The 27,600-nt window shown below is 40.0% G+C and overlaps 1 long non-coding RNA gene across 1 annotated transcript; it reads left to right on the top strand.

Moving 5' to 3' along the window:
• The first annotated feature begins 11,746 nt into the window (after nucleotides 1-11,746).
• On the top strand, nucleotides 11,747-22,389 carry LOC111839872 (uncharacterized). The gene is made up of 3 exons (XR_011992484.1): nucleotides 11,747-12,070; nucleotides 15,393-16,628; nucleotides 20,704-22,389. It is a non-coding gene; the product is annotated as an uncharacterized lncRNA (long non-coding RNA).
• Nucleotides 22,390-27,600: the final 5,211 nt, after the last annotated feature.

Genomic DNA, 27,600 nt, shown 5'->3' with positions numbered 1-27,600 from the left:
GGAAGGAGCGGACGATCGGGGCAGGACACATTGTTTTTTTTTTAACTTTACACATTGTTTGGATACATTTATTTTCTTACTTTACAAATTACTGTTTTGATAAATGTGCTTAGATGTGTTTAGTACAGTATATGCTCTTTTTGATTTATCCGGTTCATTTTGTGTTTAAATGCTAAAAAAAACATATTTAGATGTAATTTTTTGGAGTCGGGAACCAATGAATTGGTTTTCCATTATTTCTTATGGGGAAAATTCGATCACAACTCGCACTTTTTAGGATTCGATCCGGAGTTCTGAACGGATTAAATTTGAGTTCTGAGGTACCACTGTACTTCCCTGGTTTGTTTCAGTTCATAGTGTGTGCCCTTGTTCTCTGGGTTGTCGCGAGGCTCACTGGGCTGAGTGTGCAGCTATGAGAGAGGCATTCATAGGGCAGCGACTGTTTATGATTTAATATTTGTTTTTTGTTGTATGCTCCCGGTTAGGTTATGTTGGTGTATTTCTGTTAGTTCTGTGTTTTTGCTCCTTATCTGCTGCTTGTAGTTATGATCTGTACCCATGTTTCTAGTCACTTTTTTCTTGTTAGTCGTAGTCCTTAAGGTTCTGTAATCGGCCACGCCTGTCCCTTGCTGAAGCCCTCATCATGTGTATACATGTGCCTGCCCTTGCCCTGTTTCCTCAGTTGGTCATTGGGTGTTTGTACTGTAGCTGTTGTTTCCCTGTGTTTGTGCTGGTCTACTTTAGTTGTTCCTGTATTGCTCCCTGCCTTTTACCTACTTTGTTCTTGACCTCTCATGGTCCTTTTGATTCTTGCGTTCCTTTTGAGTTAAGTCCTGTTTATGTGAGCCACAACGTGGCCCTTCCATCCTATGCCATACCCCACCGTAACAGTGCATTATATATTAACATTATGTTAAATATGAAAGCTTTGTAAAACATTCATAATGCATAATAAACATAGCTATAATGTGTTATGTCTCTTTATAAATATTTATAGCCATGTTTATAATGCATTCAGAGATTCTTATAGCATTCAGAGAAAATGTTACCACAAAACTCACCCTCGCTAAAAAATGTAATTAAAAGGTAATACTATCATGTCACATTTTTTTTTTGGTTTTACAGTTTGATTGTAAGAACATTTCTTCTATTCCATTACAAACAGTTTATAAATAAAGAATCTTCATACAGGTTTTATTTAATAACTAATAAATCAATTGTCTTATACGAAAAAATATGAAATACCTTAATCAGATCCCAAATGCACAGCAACAGTCAAGTTCTCGATGCCTTTGGTCAACTTATTAATTAGGTATTAAAACGTGGATGTTCTCTTGGGATATGTTATGAGGGAATCATGAAACACTTTAGAAGAACAGAGTGAATTTGATCTTGAAACAACCAAAGAAAGTTAGTGAGCAGTAATGTGGGGAAGGTGTCCCGTGGAGGAAATAATGTCAGCTCATTATCTGCCCTGTTGCGGTCTCCTTGTAATTGCGCAATCTTTGGTGCACTTAATAAATGCAATTCATGAGAAACCACACTTACTGCCACAATATCCCTTACAATTACGTCAAAAGTCTTCTCATGTTTAATTAACATAAGAAAACACCCGAATATCAAATCAAATAGAAGCCAAAGAACAATAATTTGACAATTAAAAGTTTTATAAGTTTATAGGAAAGTTTTCAAACTTCAACCTGCTCTGAGTCAGGTTCATAGTCCAGCACCTTTGCTTATTTGTTTAAAATGGCCTTAGTCTGCTGCGTCAGACTGCATCTGCTCTTTGGTGATTTCCCTCTCTACACAAATGTCCTGCTTTTATCCTTGAACAGCCACTTGGGTTGTTGACCATCCAAAGCATTGAAACTAATCTTGTTAAAACAAAAATTACAAATATGGACCATTAAACACCCTAATGTCAGAAATACACAAACAGCATCTGGTTCAGTAAAAAATCTCAATGGAAATGAAAAAAATATCTTCTGTGAAGAGAGGTACGCTATCAGTTTTTTTTCTCTTCTACCCCATGAAATTACCCCATGGATTCTACCCCATGGATTATCTTCTACCCCATGGATTATCTAAAGGACTTCACTGGACCCTTACTGGACCCCCTGCAGTTTGCTTATAGAGCAAACAGGTCTGTGGATGATGCAGTCAATATGGGACTGCATTATGTACTGCAACATCTGGACAAACCAGGGACTTACGTGAGGATCCTGTTTGTGGACTTCAGCTCTGCCTTTAATACCATCATCCCATCACTCCTCCATCCCAAATTAACCCAGCTCTCTGTACCTACTGTAGCTCTGTCTGTCAGTGGATTATCAGCTTTCTGACAGATAGGCAACAGCTAGTGAGAATGGGTAAAATCACATCCAGCACCCGTATGACCAACACTGGTTGTGTTCTCTCCCCACTGCTCTTCTCCCTGTACACCAACGACTGCACCTCTAAAGAACCCTCTGTCAAGCTCCTGAAATTTGCAGACGACACTACACTCATCGGCCTCATCCAGGACGGTGATGAGTCTGCTTATAGACAGGAGGCTAAAAAGCTGGCTGCCTGGTGCAGTCTTAACAACCTGGAGCTCAACACGCTCAAAACAGTGGAGATGATCGTGGACTTCAGGAGGAACCCCCCTGCTCTCCCCTGACTCACCATCATGGACAGCACTGTGGCTACAATAGAGTCATTCAGGTTCCTGGGGACCATCATCTCCCAGGACCTGAAGTGGCCCAACAGAGGTTATACTTCCTTCGTCAGCTGAGGAAATTCAACCTGCCACAGGTGTTGCTGATACGGTTCTACACCGCAATCATTGAATCCGTCCTCTTCACTTCTATAACTGTCTGGTTCAGCTCAACTACCAAATCTGACCTTAGAAGACTGCAGAGGGTAGTCAGGACTGCTGCGAGAATCATTGGAACATCCCTCCCCACTCTCCAAGATCTGTACTTATCCAGAGTGAGCAAAAGGGCTAAGAAAATCACCCTGGACCCCTCACACCCAGCACACTCCCTCTTTAGTCTGCTGCCATCTGGTCGACGCTACAGAGCACTTAGCACCAAAACGACCAGACACAGGAACAGTTTCTTCCCCCAGGCAGTCCATGTCATGAACACTTAACAATGTCATGTACACTTAACAATACACGTGGTACACACAACACTAAAACAAATTATTTATTTAACACACACGCTTATTTATTTTTCATATTTGCACATATCAACATACCTATACAAACACATCATACCTGGTCATACTGGAATGTCTTCTTGCTATTTTGCACGCTACTTTGTGTATCTTTGTATATCTGTATATAACTCTTTATTACCTGTGTCTTGTCTTGTCACTGTCTTTCTGTTGCACTGTAGAGTTCTGTCACTATAACAAATTCCTCGTATGTGTCAACATACCTGGCAATAAAGCTTATTCTGATTCTGAAACTAAATGGCTAAAATATATCGCAATTACACAAAGATGTTTTTCCACCAGACACATCGATGTCTCATTTACCATAATAAAAACAAATATGGCTAACTAAAAGATTCCTTGATATTTGTTTATATTTAAGCAGTCCTTGGGGTCAGTCTGTGACATCTTCAGTAGTGTTGCAGGAACAAATCCAGCCATGTGTGTAGAGTATACATATTTAGGTTTCCTTTGTGTCAGTTGGTTTACTCCCATAAGTAAATGACATTTCATTCAGGTAATACGTCACCGCTAAAATGCTTTAGACACCTTAAAATGTTGAGGTGGAGAAGAAGGGGAAACCAACGTGCAAGCTGGTAGAGGAGTGGAAAGGGAACACAGAACTGGCAAAATATGGGCCAAAACAAAAGAGTCTGCCATAAATCAGCCTGGAAATGACAGTCACTGGACAGGGGGGAGACATAATCTCAGCCTCATTCCCTGTTGCATGACTTACAAGGACATCCAAGAACGAGAACAGGTATATAGTCATGCAACAGATTCTTTTTAGCAGTATTACAGCATGATTCTCAGTGAAAGCACACAGGAATTGAATGCAATGAAGCATTGAATGCAATGTATTGACCATAAATGTTTTTACTGAATGGGCAAATCCACCAGACTAAAGCACCAGACTAAAGGTCCTTATTCCCATAGAGAAGGCTCTGGTACTCATCATGGAGAGAGCCAACAAAGGGAATCCTTTCAGGCAATTTCAGAGCACTGTTGATAAATAATGGCGTAAAACTTCAATACTGTTGGTCTTGTAGGAATTAACTGTCATACGAGGTCAATATGGCAACAGTAAGCTTTCCTTTAAATGTAAGGACTAATGTAGTCATGGACAGCCATGTCAACACCCACACACCTGTAACAGAGGCCTCTTTAGTTTCTTAAAGGCTGATTACACTCATTTTGAACCTGTAGTTAAGACTCGCTGTATTCAGGGAATTGTCCTTTAGCTACTTAGGGAAGAAACGCGTATGACCATCATCTCCAAGGTTAGATTTTTCACTAAATTAGCTGTGGATTGTAAGGAATAATTGTGACTTATGTGTGATGGGTGGGTTCCTGTCCCAGAGTGCTTTCTGAAAGACAACAGTAAGTATGATCCCTTCATCCATCTTCCAGCTGCTTACCTGTTACTGAGTTGCGAGGTACCCAGGCCCACACCCAGGGGAACACACTGGACAGGATGCCAGCCCACTACAGAAGGCACACACACACACACACACACACATACACCTTAGGGCAATTTAGGGGATACAAATTCTGCAGAGGGAAACCTACAAAGCACAAGGATAACATGAAAACTCTAAGCACAGAAAGGCCCGAGACAGGATTCAAACTCATAGCCCCATGGGATTGAACAGTGCTACCCGCTGGGCCACTGAAAATCTGTAGCTTCAGGGAAACTGGAGGGTCAACGACATAAAAAATGACCATTTGTTGTAGCTTTTATGGCTTTTCTTCAGGCTTCGACATTGTACACTATTTTACATTGTTGACATATTGGATTTACTGTGGCACTAATATCAATACAGGCCTAATGTGTTTGTACTTGGGTAGTTTTATTGAATGAAGTAGCAGATTTGCGTGTGGCAGTATTTTTTACAACAGCATTATTTACATTGTTTCAATAATCATCAGGGTCAATTCAAAAAGGTAGAGAACTGCATTTAACTATGATAGCTGATTTTCACATTTTCATGTTTAAACAGGAATTTTCAGTGACATAAAACTCATGGCTTGATATACGGTACATATGCGGTTTTAAAATATATTTTGTGTGTTTAAAGGTATTTTGAAGTCTAAATGAATCTCTTTGTACAAATATGCTGACGAAGATCCTGTTTGTGTTATGAATGCTGCTTTAGAAACCGCAGGTCAACAATTTTCATAACATTTGCATGAAATACAAAAGTAACCCATAACTCCTAATTGTTCAATGCAGTGCTTTGCCATCACCAATAAATTCAATTGCTACCATTCGTGTAGAATAAAAACAACATGTTTACAATGGCTTTGACATGTTTGTACATGTTATACAATGTATTCATCCAGCCGTCCAGCTTTTTTTTCTTGCGTTTTCGGCTACAGAGTTGCACAAAGGACCTGGATGCTGTCCCAAGCAACTTAGAGCGCAAGGCTGGGGGGGAAATGAACACTCGAGACAGGATGCCAGCCCATCACAGGGCAAACACCCTGGGCAATTTAAGGTTCACCTGACTGCATGTTTTGGGTCACCACGCCAATGCCAGGGGGAAACTCGTGCAATATGGGGAGAAAATGCAAAATGTGGTGCTCAAAACTCCAGCAGAGCCGCCTAATGAGGCAGCTCCTGTCATTCCATGCCACTCAAAACCTTTATTAGTAGAATGAATGCAGACTTTAAACGGACCTGTTTCTTTACAATTTTATATAAATGTTATTAACATCATCATATTCTATTTAGTGTAAATGGCCTAACAGACTGCTTCATGAGTATTCGTCATCCTTCAGCTGCTATATAAATGGCAAGTGAGATGTTATTAAAACCTTGCTGCTAGAATATTGTTTTAAAGCAAATTCTTGATCAGTATTGACAGCTGTTAGACTAGATGCATTGCTTGCTACACACAGATTTGATGTTCTGCATAAATGAGATAATTTACAGTATTTGACGTAAAGAGTTTGGTAGGGAATGTATTAGCCCTGGAAAGAAGCTGTATAGTCAATAAAAACAGGAGTAACTGCCTTCAGCTCCGTCCAGTACACCATTTCAGCTTAAGAACTCCTCAGGAAAGCTAACCATTGGGCTATGAATTATATTTTAAGGGGTTATATTACCACTGTGATTACGGAGCCAACATTATTAACAACCACTGGGCTCTTGATTGTTTCTGTGCATTCTTACCGTCCATTTTTAAATGGGATTTAGATGAAGCCCTAATTGCACACCCCTGAGAAGAAAGCGGCACGCAGTTTCAGGATTTCCAAGACTTTCCGCCAAGTCGTATGATGACCTTGAATTCATCACTCCGAAGTGTTCCTCGGGGATCTTTGGCAGCAGGGCTAGAAGAATACATCAGTCCCAACACAGCAACAGCAACATGCCAAGAACTGTGGAAAAGCAGGTTAATAGTAGAAAGGTACATAGCTAATAGATTTCTCACATGGGCAAGAGCTGTTCTATGGTTTAGTGGGTTTATAAGATCATCTTTTTAAACAAGTAGTTGCAGTAATATATTAACACTGTTGTTTTGTAAGCTATGCTTTTCAGAAAATGCAAAAATGAAATCATATTGTATAAAAGACTAAATCATTTTGAAAGTATATTAAAACAGGGTGGGGAGGTTAAATGGTGTGTAGAATGGGATTCTAACGACTCGTCGCACATATCCAGCAAATTTATCCAGGAACTAATTTTATGACTTGATCATGCCAACTAGCCTCGTTAAATATATACCTTTTCTTTACAATCCTCGGTATGTATGCACATTGTAACTTTCCACTTCAATTCACATATAAAATGAACTGAAATTTAATAGGTGTAATGACTGAACGGGATGGTGAACCAAGAGCAGGAGCAGAAAGTTTATTTTCAGAAACATGGTCCACAGACAGACAAAGGGTCAAAAGGCAGGTAGCAGCAAATGAAGGCAAACGAAATAAAGTAGTGATCCAAAAACCTAGTGCAAAGACAGGCAGGATGTTACAAAGTCAATGTGGCGAATACCAGGTAAATAACCAAACTCAAATCACAAGATGAAGAGGAAGAAAATCAGGAAAGCAGTCAGGAGTCATATACAGAATGTGTTTCATAAAAACACAGTATGGTGGGGCATTCAGTACTTAACATGAAAAACAAGGTGCATTTAGTTCATGAGAAATTAGCAGGTTTATGAGCTACCGGTGTTCCTCGTGTGAGGTGTATGCTCGAAGTTTAGTGGGTCACAAGTTTTAATCGGGTAGAGAAAAAAGGCAAAAGCCTAAAAAAAACCAATTCCCCTAACACCAGGGGCACTGCCAAATTAAAAGCCACACACAAACAAGCACAATGCTCCAAAGCACTCCAAGTAGGAGACCCAAAACTACATGGCTCACACTAGTATTCAGGAGAAGTGAGGAGAGATCCAACTGAGTGTGGCTGTATGGACACTGCGTGATGCACACATAGCATTATGAATATACTGTATATAATCTCATAAATAATATATAGAAGTGAGTGTTTTAAATTTACATTTCTCCTTCAATGGATCTCATTTACTTGAGTTTATACATTTATTAATTTATTGTGATTTTCAGAATGCATAATAAAATATATTAGTTACTCTTTTTTTTGTACTGTATTTTATTTAGTAATTTTAAATTAGATTAGATAAAATTTTAAATTATATTCTTCCATCACAATTTAAAGGTTAAAAAGGTTTTTCAGTAAAATTCATGGAGAAAATGCTTTTTCACATTAAACCATGTTCAATGAATGTAGTGAAAACACTGGACCTTTAACATCAAGAACTCAGATCCTCATTTGCAGGCGTCTACTGGCATAGTTTGGAATAAACGCTACTTTTAGATTTGACAGCAAAAGGTGAAAACTTTTGAAAGTTTTTGAAAATGCTTTGTGTTTTTTTTAATTCTCTGTTGATAAATTTCAAACAACCAAATCCTCAAAGTTGCCTGAGCCACATGTACAGTCAATGATAATTTCAGTTAGACAACTTTGGCGAAGAGGAACTGAATTATTGTGCTAATTAACTGCAGCAACCTTTACTCACTTGTCAAAGTTTGTACAATTACCATTCATACACCAACCATTTATCCTGTTCAGGGTCACTGGGGGACATCGAGCCAGTCCCCGGCAGTTTAGGGCAGAATGCTGAGGTTCACCTTGGAGGGAAGACCTTCATGTACACATGAACACAACATTGTACGTGCAGAGAGAGCAATTAGCCTAACTGTATACCTTCGGACTTCATTAGAATAGATAAGATAAATAAACTTTATGGATCCCAGGGGGAAACTATTGAGCATACAGCCGCAGGGTATGTAAAATGCAGACAAACAAACACATAGTGCAAAACAATACAAAGTGCAAGACAGTAAACACGGTGCAGACAAGTAAACATGGTGCACAGAAATATAAAATGTACGCGGTACACAAAAGGAACGTACTGAAAAAAAGATATTGAGGAAAAACAAAAGAAAGTAAGTTAACAGAAGGTGGGCGACACAGTGGTTCGCACCTTTGGGACCAGGATTCAAGTCTCTACCTGGGCTCCATGTGTGCGGAGATTGCATCTTCTCCTCGTGTTGTTCCTCCAGTATCCCCCCACGGTCCAAAAACATGCTGAGGCTGATTAGAATTACTGAACAGTGAGTGTTCCCCTGTGATGGGTTGGTGCCCCATCCTGGGCTGCTCCCTGCCTTGCGCCCATAGACTCTGGACCCCCTGCAACCCTGAATAGGACAATTGGTTTCTGAAAATGGATGGATTGACAGAAGGCATATATAGATGTAGATCTAGTTCCCAACCTTTTGTGGCCTGTGACCCCATTTTGACATCACAAATTTCTGGTGACCCCATAGACATTTTTTTTTCGAGAATTAGTTTTTGAGCATGTTTGTTATGTTTACAATGGCTTTGACATGTTTGTACATGTTATACAATGTATTCATCCAACAAGTATACACAAGGGGCGAATGCTTAAAATTTTAACAAAATTACACTATTATTGCAATGGCAGCCCCTCTTGTATCACAAGCTGCATAGAGTTCGCAAGGCACTCCAGGTTATCGAAAAGCAAATCATCCATTGCTTTTTTTTTGACTCGCAGTTGCGTGCGCATTGTTAAGTGGGATTGTCCAATAAACACTATTCCCACCTCTCAAAACTTTATTTTACAAAGACTGCAAATCACGGTGCTACTGGTTTCTGTTAAAAGTGTAAAATACTCCCAGATCGTCGTCTTACCTTAAACTCCTCGTACTGCGAAGGGTATGTGCATGACGTCACAGCAGGTGGAAGTCACTGTACTCACACCCACTGAGTAGCAAAAAAGACTGAGGGGCAGCGTTAGCGTTCGATTTGAATGCCGCAAAATAACACATGTAAAATGGGAAAGAGCTATCGTGCGATTGATTGTACAAATAGATTTAACACGAAATAGGAGCTACCTTTTTACAGATTGCCAAAAGCTAAATAAGTAAGTATAGGACGTGGATCAGTCACGCATGGTCCATACTGTACCCGATCCGTCGAATATCGGATCGGTGTATCTCTAATGTTTATTGATATTTATGAACGTGAAAGAATACAGTTATTTAAGATTGTGTGTGTGGTGTTTTAATCATAATTTTTAAAAGAATAATAATTAGATGGCAGAAATATTTTTTATCAGTATTTTTTTTTTATCAATTACTAGACATTTCTGGGGACCCCTTTTGAATTCCAGGTGACCCCACATGGGTCGCGACCCCAAGGTTGAGAAGCACTGATCTAGATAGATCTGAAAAAGAGCATCATTAAGGGGTTTCAGCTTAGTAGTCAAAGACTGCTATCTATGGGGAATATTCTTTTAATTTGTGGTTAACCCAGCCCATAAATATTAATATAGACATTAAACAAATTCTCAGAAGAGTTGCTTCTGGAAAATAATTTCTACAGTAATCACTTGACAAACATATGTTTAAAGATAATATACTTTGGATTAATAATTTCACAGGATTTTGGGATTATATTTCATAATATGGCACAATGTTGTACACAATATGCATATGGTTGGCTTAGAAAATGGGTACTACGCATAAAAGACCCTGGACCAGATGCTAATACCTGCCATAAGACCTCTGGACTTCATGAGTAAATCAGCACAGCACAGAAAAAAATCCCCCCTCTCCCCATGGAGGTCTGAGGCAACAGTTCTATCCACTGAGTCACCCACTTTAGTTGTACAGATATATTACAATGCTGACATGTATATCAAATATATTGATTAATTTACTGTGTCTCCCTGATAATGCATACTATCTATCTTTTAGCATCCAGTACAGGGCAGTGGTGTCCTGGATCCAGTCCCAGGCAGCATAAGGCACAGGTATTTATGTACACAAAGCAAGGTCCATAAAGACATGGTTGAGTGAGTTTGGTATGGAAGAACTTGACTGGCCCACACAGAGTCCTGACCTCAACCCTATCAAACTCGTATGAGATGAACCAGAATGCAGACTGCAAGCCAGGCCTTCGCATCCAACATCAGTACCTGACCTAACAAATGTGGATGAATGAGCAAAATTCCCTATGACTAGGGTGACCAGATAATCTATGTCAGGGAGGACACTTTGAGCTACTTCGTGTTTTACAAACTACTTTCAAATTGAAAGGCTCCTGTGCTCGACCAAATAGTTCAGCTTTTCTTGTGTTTTGACTAGTTTGTTTCCTTGACTGAAAGACTCATCCAGCTGTTTCACATTAGCATTAGTGACACATGCATGATTATAAGAGACTGACCAATCAGCACACAGCAAGAACTCAAGTGAAATCCAGGTCCTTTTAAATGAAATGGTAACTTACAATTCCTGTCCTGTCCTGTCTGGTCACCCTAACATAGTCTGCCACTTCATCATGGCTGTGTGTCTGTTGCTCCTAAACACTTTGCAATAATACCATTTACAGTTGACTGCAGAATATCTAGCAGGGGAGAAATTTCACAAACTGACTTATTGCAAAGGTGGCATCCTATGATATACAGTACCATACTTGAATTCATTGAGCTCATCAGAACAACTCATTCGTTCACTCTCATTTATTCTTTTCAATGTTTGTAAACCTGACTGCATCACTAGATGCTTGATTTTATACACCTGTGGCAATGGTTCTGAATGAAACATTTGAATTCAATAAGAATTCAGTAAGAGGTGTGTCCCAATCCTTTTGTCTATATAGTGTACATTACCTTGCGTGTGTGTGAATATCTGAATATCAGAAGTCGAACCGTGAAAGCTGACCTAATATAAATTGTACGCACCAGGAAATGAGTCATACTACAATGCAATTCTTTACTTGAATGCCTTCTTCACAGACTGGACGATTAACCAAATAAAGCAGCGCAACATTACAGTAACTAACAATAAATAAACCACTAACTTACCTGTACTATTAAAGCATTTATGTCTTATTTAAACTTTATTTTACCAGGCAAATTAACTGAAAACCAGTTCTCACTGCGTTACGTGATATTCAGGAGAAATAGCAGATTACACACCGGAACTGCCTGGGATACAAACGTCATGCGTGTAACTAAACTCTTCAGCCAATAAGGGCAAAGGTGTGTCGTCACGGAGGCGGTTCCAGTTTGTGCAGCCGGGTGAGAGGTCGCAATGCATCTAACCGTAATGCATTGCGTCAGGGTCAGAATGCGTTGCTTTAAGCCAGCGCTGAAAGCAAGTCAAACGCACCCAATGACCGGACTGGGGAAACAAACTGAAACGCGGACTTAATACAGAGGACTAATGTCAACAACCAGAAACAGCTGATCACATGGGGATCCCACACGAGGTTAACGTGGGGGCGTGGCACACGGAAGGAGCGGACGATCGAGGCAGGACAGGGGTAATGCTAGGATAAGATATTTATCGTTTTGGAAGCCATTAAGAAAAAAATTATCTTCTTGTTTTATCCTGTTCATTTTGTGTTTAAATGCTAAAAAAAAAAAAAAACATATTTAGGTGTAATTTTGGGGGGCCGGGAACCAATTAATTGGCTTTCCATTATTTCTTATGGGAAAAATTCGATCAGAACTCGAACTTTTTAGGATTCGATCCAGAGTCCGGAACGGATTAAGTTTGAGAACCGAGGTACCACTGTATTCACGATTAATGCACCTAAAGAGATTAGGCCAGCTGTAACCTTGATTTGATGTTGCATTAAGTCAATGGTAAAGGATTGGTTTCAACATTGGTAGGGAACAAGTCAGCCCCTCACTCCCAAGCCCCCCTAAACACACACGTTACTCGGTCTCCCACAGTATTGGCAGGGACATGTCTCTACCATCCATATCCAAATCTACGCCCTTGCCTTAAGTACTGTGATGGAGAGCTGAGTTAAATTTTGAGTTAAGTCTTTTTCTGTTGACTTTCAAGCAGATTCAAAAAGAGCTGGTTTTACCATGGGAATACTCAGTTCTTCATTCTGTATTTGAAAATATAAAAAAATTTGAGACAGTGAAATCTGCATCAGTCCTTCATTGTTTAATTACATGTTTTGCCTTAATTAACAAGGCTCCTGACTGAACAGGATGCTTTGTGAAGAGGCTCAATGGTGAGCGAGGGCATGAAAATGAACCAATAAAGTAATATGGATGCAAATGGAAAAGAATAGTGGCACTGTAGTCGTGGGCACGATCTCTGAGGCACTGCCAATCTGGAGGCTGTTATGTGGCTGTGATGACCTGGCAGTGGAAGCGGAACCTGGTGGTTGATTTTAGAGAGACAGAAATAAGGACAGAGGGCAACATTGAGGAAGTGATAGGGAAGTAATCAAAGGGGGGGGGGGGCTGTGGGGTCTACATGCTCAAAAAATGACAATCAGTCTTATGTGGAGGTTTGCTAAGCGAGAAAAGAGGAACTTTTCCAGGCCTCGGCTCTGCGGCATGTTCTACTGAGCCCATGTGAGTCTGAGACGATTCTTAAAGCACCCAATGGAGTCAGGCCAACAGCTTCTCCTTGGCTAGAGATGATCTCAATATCCCCCAAATGGGGATATGCCACAGTGAGTTTGCTGAATTCTGAAAATCTTCCACCACATTTTGATGTCAAAAATAAAGTACCTGTATTAGTGTTATGATGGAATGGAATTATGTATGGAATTTCCCCATTATTTTTTTTAGAAGATATATGAAGACATTCTCTGTTTTAAATTTTTTTTTTTAGAAGTTTTTCAACAAGCAGTAATACGCACATGGTGGAAGTGTTCAAACCAGTTCATTAATGGCAGGCAGGTAATTTCTTTTTGATGCATAATTGTATGTGAACTCATCATTGCTTTATAGATCTAATATACCACACCTTACATGTTGCCAAAGAGCATAATGATTTCTACAGTGCTCAGCAAAATAATGACATTTAATCATCTCCACAGCTTTAACAATATAACGGTTGATAATAATTCAAATTCTGTTACATCTAAATTGCTAATCAAAGTGAGTGATCAAAGCGTACAGCAATTTTGTTCATTTGAAATGTCAAGTAACCTTTTTATTTGATGCATATCAGCTGTTTCAAAGCACAGACATACTAAAACAGTGTGGATTCGCTACGTAAGTTCAGCGGCCAATTTATTAGGAACACCTGTTTACTAATGCAAAAAGCCAAACGGTGAACTTTGTGGCTGCACTGAATATACACAGCATGCAGACTGGGTTAAGTGGTTGTTCAGCTAAGCATCAGAACAGCTAAGATGAGCGATGTAAGACAATTTGGATGCGGTTCTAGGATTTTAGATACAGCAACACTTTTCATGCACTCTAGTGTCTAGAAAATAGTACGACGTACAAAAAAAGAATCCTGTCAATGGTATTTCTGTAGCCAAGACCACATTGAGAGAGGTCAGAGGAGAATGACCAGATTAGTTAAAGTTAACAAGAAGGTCACAAGTGTAGAAAGAACAGTGCAGCACAGCAGGGGTCTGCAGAATAGCTTCTCTGAATACATGAACCATTCTAGGTTCTATACTGTCAGATACCTAACAAACCAGTCACTGAGTGTGGAATAATGGTGTAAACTTACATAACATGATTTGATAAAATTCGGCAACATGCAGACTTTTATATTGATAGATGTGTTGCAAATTCAGAAAACTCTTTAGTCAAAATGAGTATACCCGTGCTGCATTTTCCAAATGTTGCAAATTGACAGACATGGTGGTGCAAATCCTGAAGTACCATTTATATTGATATACTTTTATTGTGTTAAAATTAGGGTTCTATTAAATATTTTGAATAGTGACCAATAGTAATCCTTTGTGGTTGTAAGCAATGCAAGAGCTTTGATTGTAACATTACACAGAACCCTCAAATTCCAAGCTAAAATCAAACTATTCAGTTAGAATCTCACAAGGAATTTGATGGAAGGGAATTCCACACATATATACAGTAAATGTAGAGTATTTGTGTTCTCATTTGATTAAAGTATTTTCTAAATTTGTAGTGAGTTGACACTAATCGGCCACGGATCATAAATCCACCTAGGCTGAGCTTCCAGTGAATGCCTAGACGCAAGTGTAAAAGCTACACTGCAGGCACACAACAGTTATTAACAAAGTAAGAACCTAATAGGTCTATCCAAGCGCCACAAGTGCAACATAAGAACATTAAAAGACATAAAGAGGCATCAGCTTAGTTGAGGGGTCCATGAAACAGACTTGGTGTGTTACTTGAAGGTGGAAAAGGAGTCAGATGACCAGATGTGGTTCAGCAGTTCGTTCCACCATTGGGGTGCCACACAAGAGGACCATATGGAGTGACACTTCTTGTGTAGAGGAGCCTTTTGATGTAAATGGGTGCCTGTCCATTGATAGACCTGTAAGCTAGCACCAAGGACTTGAACTTCATGCTAGTGCCAATAAGTGACCCATGAAGAGAGGTGGGAGGTGTGTGACATGTTTGAGTTGTAAGAATATCAGATATGCTGCTTAGTTTTGAATCATTTGCAGTGGTCCAATAGCACTAACTGCTAGACCTGCTAATTGCAATAATCTCGTCGTGAGGTAACAAGTGCCTGGACTGGATTGTTAGGAGCTCCAGTCTAGTGTTGGAGCCCGACAGAAAGGAAAGGGAAAGGGTAAGGGAAGAATGAGACAAACAGGGAACAGGAAAAGGGAACATGAGAAACGAAGGGATCTTTTTTTTTAATTTTTTTTTGTATTTTATTCACAGACACTTCACAAACAGCAGATGCAACAGGACTTCGGGAGTGACCCAGGCCAAAACAACAAACAAAAAGAACTAAAGAACATGTCCCAAAACTAATCTAAACCTAAGTGTAACAAAAGGGGAAATTAAACAACAAAACTAAACCTATCTCCCTAACCAAACGTAAAATAAATCACCACGTCTCGCAAAACAAAAAGGCAGTCACTCCTTACGCACCATAGTACAAACACACAGTAAACACACAATCCAAAGCGACAGTGTCCGAGGGGGCGAGCAAAAGAATAGTCAACAAACAGGTGGGAGAGAAAAATCAAAACGAGATAATCAAAGCCGAGGCGAAGGTACAGAGAAAGGGCGAGGCGAAAATCAGAAACCAATAACCAAAACTATCATACACGAATCCAAAACCAATAAAGCAAACGACAATAATCAAAAAAATCAATTAGCAGAGCTGCAGGGGCTGGTGACCAGCAGCCTTTTCTCCCCAGGAACCGGACGTCAGGAACAGCACAGAGGATGGAAAAGGCGTGGCCAGAATCCGGAAGGTGGGGCTGAAGAGTCAGCTGGCGAGTGGAGATTGGAGGCAGAAACCAGATGACCTGCAGATACAATCCCAGACCTCTTACAGGATACTAAACTACATATTCAGACAGAAAAGGCCTGATCTTCCTGTTGTTACACTGGGCAAATCTGCAAGATCAGAAGAGCACTGGTATGTGCTCAGCAAAGGACAGCTAGCCATCCAACATTACCCCCAGGATCCTTGTAGATCTCGAAGGAAACTGTGTGGATAACCCAAGCTGAACAGTCCTGATAAATGGTAGGGCAGGAAAGAAAGATCAGAAGCTTAGTCTTGCAGAGATCTAGCTGGAGGTGATGGTCCCTCATCCAGGCTGCAATATCAGCCAGGCATGCAGAGATCCGAGTGGAGACCATAGTGTTCTCGGGAGTGAAGATCAAATGGACCTGGGTGTCACTGGTATAACAGTGGTAGGAGAAGGCATTGCAATGGATAATCTGACTTAGAGAGGTAATGTAAAGAATGAAGAAGAGCGGACCAAGGACAGTGCATTGAGGAACACCGGTTGCTACCTGATGTTACACAGGTTACACATAAAACTACAAAGGACTGTTGCCTTTGGATTTTTTCAGAGACGTGGCTGAATCTCAGCATACCAGATACTGCAGTTGAGCTAGCAGGACGCACACTACATCATGCCAACAGAATACCCGATTCCGGTAAGAAAACAGGACTCTGTATCTACACTAATAATGCTTTCACCACCAATACAACCACAACCAATAAGTTATGTTCTCTAGACTTTTAATATCTTTTGCTAAGATACAAACCATTCTACCTGCCCAGAGAACATTCAGTTGTTATTTTTATGCCAGTATACATACCGCCATAGGCTCTCACCCCTGTCATCGCAAAGTGTTTTTAACGACTGGTACTCAGCCACATTAAAGCCTTTGTCCCAGTCGATCTTGAGCAACACCAGTCTGCCTACCAGACAAACAGATCGACTGAGGATGCCATCTGGGTGGCTTGCATGCTGCCCTCTCCCAATTGGAAAAGCCCAACACCTACATTAGGATGTCCTTCACTGAGTACAGCTCAGCTTTTAACACCATCGTACCAAGCCACCTGATCAACAAATTAGGTTTACCCCCCTCCATATGCCACTAGTTACATGAACTGCCCCCAATCCATCAGGCTGGGAAGTACACATCATCCACCCTCACACTGAGCATTGGTGTGCCTCAGGGCTGTGTGCTAAGTCCCCTCCTCTATGTACTTTCCACCCATGACTGTCAACCCACCCACGAATCAAACATTACTGTTAAATTTGAGGATACAACTGTCATTGGACTCATATCAAACAATGACGAAGCTGTATATAAGGAGCAGGTTTAGAACCTGACACCAACAACTTGGTCTTAAACACCAAGAAGACTAAAGAAATCATTGTGGACTTTAGGACTGCCAAAGAGACCAATAACAGTCCAGTAACCATTAAAGCAAAAGGTGTGGAAAGGGTATCCAGGTTCAGGTTTGTGGGAGTCACCATCACAGAGGACCTCTCCTGGGCTGACAACACCTCAGTGGTAGTCGGCAAAGCACAACAACACATCTACTTTCTGAGAAGGCTAAGGAGGGCTAACCTCTCCCAGAAGCTGCTGGTTAACTTTTACAATCACACTATAGATTTTGACTAACTGCATGATTGAGTGGTACAATACAGCAACTGCACCAAAGCTGCTAAAAATGGCACAGGCCATTGTCGGCAGGGAACTGCCATCACTTGACCATCTACACAAGACTCAATTGCTGTGTGAAAAGGGCTAAAACATCATGAAGGACATCATCCTGGACATACGTTGTTTAAGCTCCTCCTCTCAGGAATGTGCTTTAGCACAATCCATACACATACAAACAAGAATTCTGAATTCCCTCAGCGTGAGATAATCTCTCCCTGCATATGTGCAATAAGTTATGTTGATAATGTACAGTACACTTCTTGCTAATATGTGCAATAATAACCATTGCCACTGTGCACTGGGCACGAATAATCTGTTCTTTTTTTTTTTTAGAACAACATTGTCTGTAGAAGGGCCATTTAAACGTCTTTGTATGATTATATTATTTTTAGCTTCTAGTTTGTATCTTGACTTGAATCTTGAATGATGGGTCTGACAGGTAGGAGTCAAGCCAGCGCAGAGCAATCCTAAGGTGAGAGAGAGTGGCCAGGAGGACCTGGTTATTAACTGTTTCAAAAGCTGCAGAGAGGTTCAGAAAAGTACAACCTAAAGCATATATAAAATATCAAACCAAAAAAGTTAAATATTTGGCTTTTTTTGAAAAGGAGACAAATTACCACTCAATTTTAACTATTCTGAACTGCAGACAATTTGTTCAATTCCTGAATTTGATAGATTCATTCTCCAATTCCCATAAATTAGATGTTTAAGGAGAAGACAAAGACAAACTTGATTAAGGCAAACAACTTTAATGCTTGCCACTTATAAACAGTCTCTCATTGCCCACTAATTCATACAAAAGAGACAATTCAGCACTGTGAACTACTGCTTGACCAGTGTTAAAATGAAATAGGATAAGGTCAATTTGATCTACACTTAAAGTATCACCCATCATTGTCCTCATCTCCGCCAGCCAATCTTTAACTGCTCTGCCGCCTCCTCTGGCTCTTGCTCAAATATGGCAGGAGGCCACTAGTGGTATAAGTCTTTTTTCATCTTTTAAAATTTCAAATTAAGATTCTTTTAATATTTAGAAAGTCATTTCTCATGCAAGCTCTTCGCCTAACCCTCTTGCTGGAGAACAGCCTGAAGAACAATAAGGGGATTTTTTTTTATCCTTCTGTGGAATGTGCAGGTGAAATAGTCTTCTTAAATGTCATGTTACAGACTTGCCAACCCATTTTCATGTCATTGTACTTGAAAATGTACGGTGACTTTGGAAATATGTACCTGCATAGTATCATTAGGGATTATAACAATGCTTTCCTGGGGTACCTGAAAGAACACGCCTAAAATAAAACAAAGAGCATCCCTCCTGTGAATGTTAAAACAGCTCAAAAGAGTCCATTAATTCTATTATTATAGGGGCCTACCTCTTCATAACTAGACATATTATATATAGCATGGATGACAGGTCATATAAATAGCAAGTTCAGACGGGTAAAAGGTTACAGGAGTGATAAAGGTTCAGGTGAAAGGAGGCATATTGCTTTGGTTCTTTCTCAGTTCACTATACAATTTTAGTGTCGCATTTCCCGCAAAGAGCTCATTGATTTGCATCATTATATCATTAATTGTATCAGTGCAGCGTCCCAATTTTACCTTGATCTACATGAAGAGAAGGCAAACACATTTTTCATTGCTGGGCTGCTTAACCTTTTTGTTTCCAGAGCCTTTCTAGGAGATGCTTATCTGGCTCCTCTCCCTTCTATTTCAGGTTCATTTTCCTGTACAGGCGCTTATCAGCATTTTACAGGACAAGGTTGACTTAAAATCGTACCCTGTGAACTATACTGTCAAGCACAGGCTATACTGTAAAGCATGAAATAACCTAATATTATTACAGTCATCGGCATTGGCTAAATTCAGTTTGTAATATAGATATGTTCCCATGAGTCAGCTGGATATGTGGACAATTACTTTGCCCCGCCATTTTGCAAAAACACTTATTGTCATATAAAATTGCCCCATTTTGGAAACTGCCATGACAAATAACACCATGCACTGTATGCGTGAGATACTGGGAGATACCGGAGAAATAAGGGAAGCAGGCAGGCCTCACACATTGATATTAATGGGATTTTAGTAAGATCACTTGAAAGTCAAGGCCATAAAGACCTTTCTGAATAGATGTAATAAATATGAATTCAGATGGTCCCTGCTTGATTCAATTCAATCTTGTTTGGAATGGATGTCTCATACAAAAAGGTCCTATTAATTTTCATCACAGACATGTCCCCACGCATTTCCTTTAATTGTCATGCAACACACTACTATAATTAACATTCATCAAGGGCCGTGCATGGGGAGGTTTAACGTCTGCCTCTGTATGCTTCGCAGGCACGTTTCACTATATTCACAATCACAGTGGGTGTAACTTGGGACTGAATGATTATAACTGGTTGAATTGTCCGAGGTGTTCAGACATCTTCACTGCCAAAATACTAATAGCAACAAGATAACAGACACATATATAGGGTTGTTGAGAATGGAGAGACGTTCACACACACACTAAATGAGTTATAATCCTATCAAAATTAAAGTTTCAATCTTACTAGATATCCGAAAGGGAGTAAAGAATGTTCTGTTTTTTTTTAATGTACATAACATTTCCTGCTTCAATTATGATGTAGACTAAAAATGATCTCTCTTTCTGATGTGATTTCATCTTTATATTTAAATGTAGATAAGGCTAAATCTCTTTTTAAATGGAAGGATAATCTCAAGTCGAATAGTATCCATGATGCCTCTATTATAAGCCACTATTTCGCACATAAATCTACACAATCCCTACTGACTAACTAGAATTTCTCCCTTTTACCTCACCAGGTGTTATTTTGTATTTGTATTAATTTATATTCTTGTTGTTCATTGAGCATTTTCACTCAGAGAAACTTGCCATTCAAAACATGTCGCAAAAAATAATAAGTCAAACAAAACTCATTGCCATTATCACCAATTAACATGATTATTCTTTAAACAAGCTTGGAATAATAACGACATAAACATTTGTTATGGGAAATAAAACGTGCATTTTTTTCTTTCGATGCAGGCAGAAGATATTCGAGGACAGTCAGAGATGCAGAACAGCAAAGCAAATAGATGATATGTTATTGTCAAAGTAGTGAGTCCTCTGGCTCTGCTGTAAGGGAAAATGCAGCAAACACAGACTTTCATTGCTGTTATGGATGAACCCAAGTTTATGCAGTAACCCATAATTAATAGACATAATGACACAAGGATATAACCTTGTCATGTACTTGCTAATCTTTTTAGGATCATCTTAGTCTCTGCAGTTGCCTGTAGTCAGACCCAATATCAGATTCTCTGAACAATGAGGTCAGTGGCATTAAAGTCCCCCATCACACAGACAGCCCCACAAGAGCTCTTAATTGTAATTATGTCATCGTGAGGAGCTCAAGCATTTAATGGCTCCATGCAAAGTGTGACCTCCTGCAATTTCATCAAGGTATTGACCCCCAGCTGTTTTTCTCCTTCTTTATAGCAGGGTAAAACAGACACGAAGATATGGGTGCTGCAACGATACTGCAATTTTCCAGTTTACTGGGCCATTTAGTGTCCAATGTGGCCAAAATGGAGTCATGGTGAACATACAAATACAAAACAAGTGTGACCTAACTACACATATATTAGGACTGCTAGCTTGCAAGTAACTTTATTACAGAAGAGTAATATATGGTCTCTATATTTAAATGTCTCTTTTTCAACACTTCTATCTATATGTATTTATCTATCTGGTGTTGATGTCTAGCCGGTGATGCTGTGATATGGAAAACGAGTGATAAGTGATACAGAGGATTAATTATTGGATGGATGGATGGATGGAGGGATAGATGTTAGTGTCTGTAGCAACCTGCTTAGCAAAATATCTATCTATCTATTCATCTATCTGGCTGTTAGGCAGTGAGTGGCTCAGTGAATTATGTCTTTGTGCCCGTGGTCAGAAGGTTGCTGGTTTGAGCCCTGGCCTCAGCACACATGTCACATATCAGTGGGCCCTTGAGTGAGGCTGTTAACCAGTAGCACCTGGGGTGCTGTGACCCCCCCCCCCCTAAAAGCTATGAAGAGCATAATGAGCTGGAGGCAAAGAGAATAATTCCAAGGTACCTCTCCTCATACTGAATGATTTATCATCTATCTTCTTATCCAGAACAGGGTCCCAAATGGGAGATTCCAAGTAGCATTGAACTATAATACAAGAAAACACAAGATGGCAAAAAACAAAAGCAGTATAATTATTACATATTTCATGTCATGTTGCCCTACATGGACATCCTACAAAGATTAGTGCAAGGTCATGCTGCAGAATCTGCAAAAAAACCTAAAAAGACAGCTAATGATCTTCAGGCATCTCCTACACTATCATCATGTGTTCAGTCCCAAGAGATTCTACAAGAAGATCTTAAGGCGTCATCAAAAAAAGAGTAGCTAGCACCAAAAATATTGCAAGTACAGGAAATTAAATAGTTTTGTATCAAAGACTAGGCCAAAATATCTCCTGATCAAGTCAGAACTGCATCTACAGAAAGTGGTTGGTACATGTTACTGCCTTAAAGGAGGTTCCATTAATTACTAAATGTAAGGAATCACTTACGATTTCCATCAATTACTTTGACTCTTCAAATAAATTTTTCTACATACTGTGTGTGTTTTTTGTTAGACGAGATGAACAAATTATTTATTACTGTGACTCAGATGAAGACAAGATCATTATTTAGGTGCCAATTTTACAGAAGTCGAGATATTTCCAAAAGCTTCACAAACTTTTTTTTCCAGAGCTGTAAATGATTAAGCATAATTAAATATCTCAATATAATCTGTTGAATTATTCAATTTAGCCGTTTTATGAGAAGGTGATGACTGGAGACCAAGTCTCTGCATTCTGTAGTTTCAGACGACTTCCTTATGCAGCTGACTGAGTGCATTAGGAGATCTTGTTAACATTTGAATTTTAAAGTTCTCTTCATGATGTCTGTGTTCCTGCATGTTAACATTAAATCAGTTTGGCACTAGTTCTTAGACCTGCTTTCTCATTATTATTATCATACAGAGATGGAATATGGGTCACGAGTGCTCCCACATTCATATGGGCTGGACTCAGACCTGCAGTTATCCAGTGAATGTGCCTGGCCATACTGTACATCCAGTGCACTTGGGTGCACAAATTCTGAAGTGCAAACAAAGTGTGACATTTGGGGAATGTCTGACTCAGATCATCTTCGTGCCCAAACACATTGTCTCATAAAAATAGACAAATGAAACCAATTGCTGTTATTGGTCCCTTCATTCTCAGTGTCATTTTCTTTTGCTTGACGAGGTCCTCCCTTCAAGCAGAGATCCCATTTGTCACAGAAAACTGGAATATCTTTCCAGCGTTTTGTTTCAAAATAAAGAAAGGGAGTGAACAAAAAAAGTCAATAAAACTGACCTGTGTCTCAGATGGATGATAAAAAGAATATGACACAGAAGCCAGAGGCTCTCTTCCTGCCAGTATTAGAAAATAGATATGAAGGAAGGGAAAAGGGAATTCAATCACTGATAGCCCTCATCTTCCCAACATGTGATATATAGGACACTGGGTTCTATACAGTTTATGCAGGCAGGATTATAAAGGCTGTGGGTAAATAGTGACCCCTCCCACTCCTGAAAAGAAAGCAACCGAATTCACACTGTTTATGTTGATATGAGGTAACCTACAAACACTGACAAAAGTAATGAGGACGCAAAGGTCTTCTCACTTGGCTATTAAAAACTGTACTAATTGTCATCAGTGTTTCACATCAGCTGAAGGGCACTCCCTGCTACCTTGGTGCTGGCTCCTCGAAGGTCATGTGACATCATAGGAGGAAGACTGATTGGTGTGCTGGCTCCTCAAAGGTCATGTGACATCATAGGAGCCTCCTTTCAAGAAGCAAGGTTATATTGAGTCATGGACTGGACACTGCTGTTATACCAGAGAGAAAGGTGATTTTATCTCTTTGTCAAACAAAAAGAAACACAATAGGTGCTCCTTCCTCAGAATGTTCTCCTGTCTTCTTTAACATCTCATTTATCTGTCTTATCTTTAATAATGCACCTTCACATCCTTGGCACTTGTGTTGACAGGAAGTGAGAGTAGACATTGACTGACAGTTTCACTTGCTGTTATTCTTAATTACTCTTGTTAATTAAAAAAATCCTGCTATTTGTTTTTTTTTTACTGCCATATACCCAGTTTCCATTAATTGTGAATGAATCTTTTTGCCAATGAACATAACCGCCAGCTGCTGCACATATTTTCTTTATGCAATCTTCCTGTTTGATTTTGTTTTTACTATTGGCTGTATCACTAAAGGTTACACAGAGTACCAGTGAGCTGATCCCAATTTCCGACGTGGAATTGTGTTTTTGAGCGTTACCATCATTAAGAGTGAGGCGGTGCATTTTAATAATGGATTTAAATATCGGATTCTCTTTCAAAAACATTTTGTGGGAAACAAACACATAGTAATATAATAGATGCTTCAGTATTTGTTTGTTTCTTTATTTCCAAAGCCTGTTAGATTTGATTTACTTAATCTATATCTCCTTTGATGTGTAATGTGCATATTTTTATCTCCCAGATTTGTTTGCTCAGATGGAGAAAATGAAATGCTTTCGAATTACTCAATATATAGATGCCCAAGGGAGATGCAAGCATGTGTATTTTCTTGTTGATGTGACAAGCCAATTAGGAATGTTTGAAAGCAAACGAAGGGCATGGTGGCATCCTGATAGACGAGGTTCAGTTTTAACGCTCCTTTTCCCGGGGATCTGTACATAGCAATTGAAACAACACTAATCGGAAAGGCCAAGGAATTGCTCAGGTTGGATTTTCTAAGTTTGTTTATTATCCACAGTGGGAAAACACTTTGATTTCACTGAAGTTGAACTTAAAATGAGCCACAAGTACACTGCCTTCTCATCCAAAGTTTTATATCCAATAAGAAAGATAAGTCAATGGGGCATTGCATTTAAGAACACCAGAGCTACTGGCCCCTCTCATTCTCTTTGCCTGCTCCTGCTGTCAGTTCTACAACTGAAGATAAAAATTGCTTTACAGATTTTTTGGAAAAAGTGAAAAAAAGCTTTTCACAACTGACTGCTTTGAGACTTTAAAAAAGGCTTCAGAGAATGAATTGTCATCGAATGAGTGTAGTCAATTGCATGAATTGCACCCAACACCTCTAAATATGTCACTTTGCATACTGTACACATTTTTTTTTTCTTCAACATGCTTAGAAATCCCAGTTTTCAGTCATCTGAAGTTTATGACCATTGACTCTCAATGCCCTTTGAATGAAAACATTGAAAAATGATCTCCCTAGACAATCATATTCTTACAGGGGACTAGGACACAGAGTGACTGTTTAATTATCCGTACCTGGAATAATGCTACAAGGAACTCAATGCTAATTCTAATCAGGTCAGAACCAGCCGTCAAAGCTCCAATTTATGTTTGTCAAAGAAAATAATGACTAACAGATAAGAAAATTCCTAGTTGTGTATGGTGAAAATGTCAACTCTGGTTATATCAAAACCAGAATTGCTGATTTAAAAAAAAAAATTTATTCAAGGGTAGAAATTTAAAAGAAATCTCTTTCATTATCAATTAGACGTCTATTTGACCAACAAACTGGATTTAACTTGGATTTAATAATAAAGTTCTAACCATATGCATTCAGAAACTCTCAGTGAATTTTAGATTAATGGATTTGATTTGAGTTATTCAATTAACATATTCAGATAATAGGGGCTCAAATTGAAGGAAATCTTGTAGTCACAGTGCAGTGCCAGGAAAGAGAAGATTTAAACAAGGAATTTAAATGAGGGTGTCTTTTGGCAGTCTTTAACAATGAAAGAACAACTGTTTTTTTCTAAACATGGACCAGGAAACTGGTGGTTATTGTGAGAGGAAAAACAGAGTGCGAATTACCCCTCCATAATTGGGGGGTACTGCCTTCATAACACTTCTATGACCATTACGGTCCGCTAGCGCGTCAATACGAATAGTCGCCACCAGGATCAATGTTAAGAGCGCAAGATGCGCTAGGGGTGTTTACTAACATGTATGCAACACACGGTCATGGTCTGGACATGCGACACAATGAGAATCAATACAGAAGATCTCATTTTCCTTATCCCAATCCAAAAGAATTTGGTTTTGCTAACTCCCAGGAATTATCCTAGGAGAAGTATACTAGTAAAAGTAATAAGCCTATACATTTACAAACAGCCTGGTCTGGTCCAGCAGTCTGGTGTTATTCCTGCCCTCTCAGTCCCCCCAGCTCCAACAGCCTTCAGAAATAAATATTTACCTATTAGGCTAATATCTGTCTTGATGATGCAGTAGATCTTAAAGTACAGCCTAATTTCTAACTCACCTCTTGGTCCTGCTCACTGTCCTCATCCTGCCATCTTCCTGCTGCCTGCGCACTGTCCTCATCCTGCCATCTTCCTGCTGCCTGCTCACTGTCCTCATCCTGCCATCTTCCTGCTGCCTGCTCACTGTCCTCATCCTGCCATCTTCCTGCTGCCTGCTCACTGTCCTCATCCTGCCATCTTCCTGCTGCCTGCACACTGTCCTCATCCTGCCATCTTCCTGCTGCCTGCTCACTGTCCTCATCCTGCCATCTTCCTGCTGCCTGCTCACTGTCCTCATCCTGCCATCTTCCTGCTGCCTGCTCACTGTCCTCATCCTGCCATCTTCCTGCTGCCTGCACACTGTCCTCATCCTGCCATCTTCCTGCTGCCTGCTCACTGTCCTCATCCTGCCATCTTCCTGCTGCCTGCTCACTGTCCTCATCCTGCCATCTTCCTGCTGCCTGCTCACTGTCCTCATCCTGCCATCTTCCTGCTGCCTGCACACTGTCCTCATCCTGCCATCTTCCTGCTGCCTGCTCACTGTCCTCATCCTGCCATCTTCCTGCTGCCTGCTCACTGTCCTCATCCTGCCATCTTCCTGCTGCCTGCTCACTGTCCTCATCCTGCCATCTTCCTGCTGCCTGCACACTGTCCTCATCCTGCCATCTTCCTGCTGCCTGCTCACTGTCCTCATCCTGCCATCTTCCTGCTGCCTGCTCACTGTCCTCATCCTGCCATCTTCCTGCTGCCTGCTCACTGTCCTCATCCTGCCATCTTCCTGCTGCCTGCTCACTGTCCTCATCCTGCCATCTTCCTGCTGCCTGCTCACTGTCCTCATCCTGCCATCTTCCTGCTGCCTGCGCACTGTCCTCATCCTGCCATCTTCCTGCTGCCGGCTCCTGTGCCTCTCCTGCCTTCTGCTGACCACCACTTTCCTTCATACACATTAAGTTTGCAAAACTGCACCTATACTTTTATTGTAATGTTCTGTAGCTCTTAACACTAATATTTCCTACTTACTCTTCTTTTACCACCAAAAAAGTGTCTGATGTCTCCATCTTTCCTTTTCCTCATAGTGTTTCTGTAAATAAAATCTTATCTATATTTAACAGAACAGTATCGGATGAAGCTTCTAAAAATGTCTATAAATATGAAGTTGTGGAATGCAGAATCAATACCACTAAAATTCAAATAATAGGGCTTGTTATTTGCTAGCTTGCTAGCTATAGGTTTCACTTATAGTAACGTTTTTTCAGAGCATAACGTTAGACCTTCTTATGCATTAACATTGGCCTAATAACAAACCACACAGGCTAAGTGGCAAATTAATTTCAGAAAGGCACAACTTAGTCATGGTAAAATGAGAATGAAAACAGGGAGTTCATCTCCTTGGAAAATGACCATGATCGATTTAACCTCACCAAATAAGCCTGGTTTAAATAGAGAACTTACAGTAGCTTATCTTGCTAGTTAACGTAACTAACGTTGACTGTACCGGTGTTCTGTCGAGTTGAGCTACTTTGTCGAGGTAATCTATGGTTAGAGC

The sequence above is a fragment of the Paramormyrops kingsleyae genome, chromosome 8 (genome assembly GCF_048594095.1).
Source record: "Paramormyrops kingsleyae isolate MSU_618 chromosome 8, PKINGS_0.4, whole genome shotgun sequence".
Lineage (NCBI taxonomy): Eukaryota > Metazoa > Chordata > Actinopteri > Osteoglossiformes > Mormyridae > Paramormyrops > Paramormyrops kingsleyae.
This window is presented reverse-complemented; position numbering and strand designations above follow the sequence as displayed.